Below are 4945 nucleotides of genomic sequence, written 5' to 3'. Positions count from 1 at the left end.
AAACAGGAACCCGCTATGGTAAGAAAAGAGACAGTGGATGGCAAGCTCAGTTAGTTCAGTAAGTCCACTGACTCACACACCGTGCTGGATGGGATGGACTTACTCAATGAAGAGAGGCGTTTTCCTATTTGTTGAATTTCATTCACGGCTGCAGTTGAGTTCCACTTTCTCTTTCCCAAGAGCCATGGGGACTGCTGCTATTAAACATCCTGGTTCCAGTTTCAGGCTGGCTTCAACTCTCTTGCTCTGTAACACAACATTACCCTTTCCTGAATCACTTTGAAGACTGACCGGAAAATGCCAGACAATTTCAAGACCCAGGCTTCTTTGGGCCACCTGAAGAACAGAGAATTGGGAAGTGCAGCAAGCACCAGCCACTGCCCTTTTGGGTTTGGGTTCTGTGGTGATAGTTTGGCCAAGAGTGTCCCCATTCCTGGGAAGTCACATGGCTATCCTTACGAAAGCCTTGCTAGTCATGAATTCCTCCTGAGGGACTTGCTGGCTTGGACATCTGGAAGGGTTGCAATAAATGTCACATTAGTGGCAATCACAGGAAAGAACTTTATGTTGCATTCAAATTAGCTGTTTCATTATCCTGGGGAAGCTTTACAGGCAGAATCCTGCAACTTTTCACCTATTCCTACATGATTAACTATTGATGTAATTGAATGGACCATTGATGTCATTGAATGGACTTCAGGGAGGATGACTCACATGAGCAAGAATTACAGGCTCAGGCCTTAAATGCCAAGCAAAAATAATTTTAAGACAAGAGACTATTGCAACTGAACTTCCAATAGGTTTGGCTAACATCTTCCTCACTAGTCACTCTCTCATGTATTTTAAAATGGCTTCTCTCTTGTCAACGTCAGAGAGAGAAGTTGCCGCTTTGCGCCTCAGTTTGCCCAAGCTTTGAAATGTGTAAAATGCTCCTGACCTATCTTCTGGGGTGTTGTGCAACTTTGCAAAATGCTTTGAGATCTTTAGGTACCGGGTGCTAGAGGAGTGCAAAATATTCTCCAACATGCCATTCCCATTCACCCCATTGTCTGCAGATGGAAAAACTATAAGAGATGAGCACAAAACAAAGCTCTGAAGCTGAACACCCAAGACATTTGTGGGGCACAGAACCCACATCTGGATCCCAGTTTTGCACTCAGTCACGGCATATGGTACTGCGTGTAGATCCAGCATTGGCGGGTTTCTTGTAGGGATTATTAACTGTTACCTCTCTTGTATTTCCTTGTTTTGCAAAGTTTGAATGGACACATTCTCTTCCATTTGAAAATCCTATAAACTTTTTAATTTTAAAAAAGAAAGAAATGTGTTTGTACTGGATGTAATGGACATGAGCTTATTACCTCATTAACTCACCAGGCAACCAGCAGGTGTAAGTGCCCCGTGATGAAGCAGAGAAACTGCCTGCCAGCATGGCAGGGGTTGAAGAGGGCCTCTGGGCCCAGCTAGCCCTGCCCCCATTATACCTGCAGCCAGGCCAGGAGGGGGTAAAAAAGGAGAGAGAGGGGCCCAGATTGGGCTGACTGGTGAAGAGGCAGAAGCTGAAAAGAAGTGTCATTAGCTTGCTAGCCAAGCCAGTCACCAGGGAGCACGTTCTGTCTCCCAGTCAAGGGAGACTGTGGAGAAGCCACCAGTAACTGGGTGACTGTGGCCCAGAGACATTGTGGGGTTCAGCTGCACCAAACTCATGGCTACCCCGCCTGAAGGTGCCTGGGACTGTGGCCAGGCACCACCCACAATCCATGAGAGGGCGCCACAAGAAGCCACCCAGAGAATTAGACAATAGGAGCCCTAATCCAAACTGAAGGGGCTCTGGTAGGAAGTATTCCAGGGCCATGGCTTTAGACTCCCTGCTCCAAGTGCCCCCTGTTCAGGGGTCAACTCACACAGGGCCCTGGGCTGGGACTTGGTAGAGTGGGAGGGCACAGGTCTCCCTACCCCCTGCCTGAAAGACTGAGGCACCTTGGCCAGGGAAACAAGGGGCCGGAAGTCAGGTTCATCAACCACTAAGCCACCTGGCCCTCCAAGTACCCTGTTACATGCCCATCCTACCTTAACCACACCCACTGCCCTAGGCGTGCTAAGTGACCAGGGTGCTGGATTCCACAGCAGCCAGTTCGAAGCTTTTAACAGCATCCTGTCACATACCTCCCCCTTCTATGTTTCCCAGCTCAGCTTGGGCTCCCCCTTTCCACTAAAGCTCAGTTTTCTCCCTGACAGAGCACTACCTTACTTATGGAGGCGGTGATCCCTCGCTGCCTCATGTCCCTTTGTCTGCCTTTCTGCAGGCCATTCTCCATCCACAGATGAAGTACTCCTTAGGTGGGGGTCTACCCCCACAACTCGGTTTTGTCCCACAGGTCATCACACAATGATGGCTCAGGATCTACCTCATCCCTTGTAGAGCCCGCTGGGGTTTCCTCCCCAGTCAACCCCTCACATGCTGACAGTCTCTGATCCCCTTTAGCAGTGAAGCCTTTGAGGTCACTCCCTCCTCCTGGCCCCCTTACTGGAGTATGTGGGGTTCACCTCCTGCCCTTCCTTTGGGTTGCCCTTGTGTGAGTGACCCCTGCTCCTTCACCCCCTTTTCCAGTTTCTCTTCTGCCCCAGTATTCTCCACCTGGGCCCCCCTTTCTTGGCTTGTTGTTTTCTGTTTAGGGTTTTCTGTTATCTACCCTTGTGGGCTCTGGGTCCCATGCTTAATCCCAACCCCTCTTTTTCTCACCCCTCACTGAGGTTCCTTCCCCCTGGCCCCAGGCCTTTCTTCTCCTTAAAAGGAATCGGTTCCAATCGGTCCCCAAGACTACAGGATGGGGAAAGGTTTCCACTACTCTGACCCTTTGGCTTCGGAGCATCCCATGTACCTCCAGTGGGACTATTGTCACTGGATAATTTTTTTTTCTCCCTGTGTACACACTCCATGCACATGGTTTCCCACTCCTGAAATCACTGCAGTTCTAGCAGTCTGCTCTGCAAGAGTGAACAATCAGCCACCAAATCAATAACCCTCACCTCTGGCCTTTTTCCCACCCTTACAGGGATTGTTTTTGCATCCTTCCCAGACGTCTCCATCACCACAATCCAGCTGCAATATTCCCCCAGTCTGCATTCCGTATACGGGCAGTCCCGCTTAATGTGGCCTTTCCCCCAACCCTGGTAGCAGGTAATATCTGGTTGATCAAAGTGGCCTATTTTGCCTCTTGTGTCCTCCCAGGCCTTCCTGTTTGAGGGATCCCATCTTCCCCCTTACCCCCCATTCCCCCATTGTGTGGGACAAGCTGCTTTCCTGGGAAAACCCGCCTCCAACACACTCCTCAGCCAACTTTACCACTCCCTCCACCATTGCTGGCTGACGTCTCCTCACCTGGACTTTAGAGGTGTCTGGGAGGATCTGCATAACTTGTTCTAATATCAAGGCATCCATGATCTCTTCCACATGCTCCCCACTTGGTCTTAACCTTCGGTTGGCTCAGTCCTTCAACTTCTGCACAAATACTCTGGGCCTGACCCCCTAAGTCTACCTGACTGCCCTAAATTTCTCTCTGTACCTCTCAGCCAACAAGCCTATGCGGTCTAATATTGGCCTGCTCGTCACTCAGTGTAAGTGGCTTGTGCTTCTCTCACCAGACAAAGGGCTAGCCATAATCCTGCATCCCCGGCCACACAAGCAGCAATTCTCTCAAAAGTCAATAGAAATGTGTCAGGACCAGCCCCGGGGCCCATTTTACAGAGCCCCAGCCCTCCTGACTTCCATTCCCCCCGGCCGGATTTGTCACATTTTGTATTAACTGCTGCACCTCGTGGGCTCCTTCAGGAATTCCTGAAACACCAGCTGTTGCTCCATCCACCATCCCAGCAGAACTTGTTGCTGGGCCTGCTGGTTTTGCTGGAATGCCAGAAGTGTCCCCTGCGCCTCCTTCTGTTGCTCTGCCGGCCGCCACATCAGCTCCTCAGTCTTCTCCAACTTGGCTGCGAAAGGGCTATGTGCCGGCAAACTCCCAGTTCAGAGACAAGGCTCAAAGAGACAAGCCCCAGGTTCTACAGCTCTCAGGGAAACATTTATTAGCAGCCTGGAAAACGAGGCTCAGCAACAGCTCTAAAGAGGACGGGGGGGCAGATCCTCTGGGGGTGTAAATTGGCCCAGCTTCATTGCAGTTAGTGGAGTGACAGAGGTTTACTCCAGCTCCAGATCTGGCTTGTAGATATTGTACCCTCCAGCCTTTGTCCCCAAGACACAGCAGATTTGTCATATGGTGTGTGGTTTAATAAATTAAAGTGATTAATTTTCTCCTTCCTAGAAGAAAGGCTAGAGAGACCAAAGCTAAGTCTGACTAATTCACACGGGCTGTCCCGCCTTGTGAGGGGAGCACCAGGATTCAAGGAAAGGGGATGAAACAAAGCTTGCCAGCACAGCCAGGGTTAATTTCCTTGACTCCACCCAGAGTTTCTGAGCAGTGGACTCTGCGTTGAACCTGAATTCTCAGGCCTGGCAGGGGTACAAGTGCCGTGCAGAAGCAGAGTGGGTCAGTTCCCAGCTGAGGTGGAGCCTGGAGCGTTTCTGAGTGGTAAACTCCAGCCAATTTGTTTGCAAGTTGGTTTGTTGCTGTGGGATATTTTGGAGGGGTGTGAGGGTGGGGGGTTGGGATCTGCATATAAAGGACAAGCTCCCTGGACCGGCCATCACTTCTGTGGCACCATGATCCCAGCAATTGACTGAGCACCACCTGGGTCTTCGATGCCCCATTCATGCCACCTTCAAGCTTTTCTGCATGACTGCTTGAGCCACTTGTGGGATGCTGTGAGCTCTGCTTCTGCAAGAGCCACTTTGTCTCCCTCGGCCGCCCTCGCTCGGTCTGTATCCGACAGGAGGCACCCCAGCTGCTTGGATGCTCTGATTCTTTTCCTGCCCTAATTTACTCCTGCCCAG

The sequence above is a fragment of the Lepidochelys kempii genome, chromosome 13 (assembly GCF_965140265.1).
Source record: "Lepidochelys kempii isolate rLepKem1 chromosome 13, rLepKem1.hap2, whole genome shotgun sequence".
Lineage (NCBI taxonomy): Eukaryota > Metazoa > Chordata > Testudines > Cheloniidae > Lepidochelys > Lepidochelys kempii.
This window is presented reverse-complemented; position numbering follows the sequence as displayed.